Source organism: Laccaria bicolor, genomic scaffold (genome assembly GCF_000143565.1).
Source record: "Laccaria bicolor S238N-H82 LACBIscaffold_15 genomic scaffold, whole genome shotgun sequence".
NCBI lineage: Eukaryota > Fungi > Basidiomycota > Agaricomycetes > Agaricales > Hydnangiaceae > Laccaria > Laccaria bicolor.
This window is the reverse complement of record NW_001889886.1, coordinates 204,353-205,629: the sequence shown is the minus strand read 5'-3', so window position 1 is coordinate 205,629 and position 1,277 is coordinate 204,353.

The following is a 1,277-nucleotide window of genomic DNA, read 5'->3' as shown; positions in this document are numbered from 1 at the left end:
CCATGATCCAACTTCTCGCTTCAAACCTGGTTATGTCCTTCTTTCCGTTGATCCTGCCACCTGTCAGATACATGTTCACTCTCTGTCTTGTACTGGTGCATCACCGTACCTGGGCGTCTTGTGTTCATATGCCAAACAATGATTCTGCTTGTCAGAATTGTTCTTGGTCGTGCCCGCACATCTACTGGGAGGCTTTCTCACAACACCATGAGCCATAGTCAGCTCATACAAAGACTTTATTCAACTGAAAAGAAGTTAAAGCAGGAGCCACTCAAAGTGCATTGTTTATTGTGCTCGGATTCTCTTTTTCTAACCGATGGACAGCGTCTGGATATACGCAAAGCACTTTTGCGGCTCTGTGTTCACAAAGAAACCTGGGATACACTTCTCAGCCTTGTTGGCACCCACAATGTTCCTGGCCTGCCGCGAATCTTCAAAAATGCCAAGCTTTGCAATTGGAGTGCAGAGAGGTTGTTGAAGATGATCCAGATGGCTTTGGCAGGAGAGTATTGCCCACGAAACTATAGCGAGCTCAAGCTTGACCTCGCAACTGCAATATACAAGCTGGGTGGTGGTGCAGCCCTCCATGCACTCCACAACTCTTCATTCGCTTTTCCATCACGGATGACAGTCCTTGACCACTGTCATGATTTCCGACTTCGAATCTCAGTTGGCTTCATCAAGATGGTCGACCTCCTTGCGAACATCGAGACGATGTTCAAGGATGCCAAACCTTTTCATAATCTCACAAGTCAATTTTCTGACCTCTCTCCAGGGATATGCAAGTGCCTTTGTGCATGAGAGGGGATCCTTATTGATGGCATCGTTATCAACAAAGGGCTCCTCGCCCTGTGGCTCGAAAGGCTAACCAATGTTGATTGGTCCGACAACGGCATATATTCCCTCCTTAACCCCGAATCTTCCATCCTTCAGCACATCCACACTCTCCTTAGTCCCAAAGATGCCCAAGATGTTCCCCAAGCAATAAAGCTTCTCAAACTCTCGGCGGACATTCGTAATCTCAACCTGACAGACTTTGATCCATCAGAGTGTAGCACTTATCGCGGCCTCTCTCTTCTTGGTGAAATGCTTGAGGTGCTAGTGGAACCTTTCATCAATCCTGAGTTATCGATCTCTCAGCAAATAACAAGTCTCGTTAAATTTTGCCACATAGCCTGTGCCACTTCAGTCACCCATTTTTGGGTACCTATGAGGTTATCCAATTCTGGAAATAGGGAACCTTAATGGTACCCAATCCAGAGTGGATGCCTCATCCA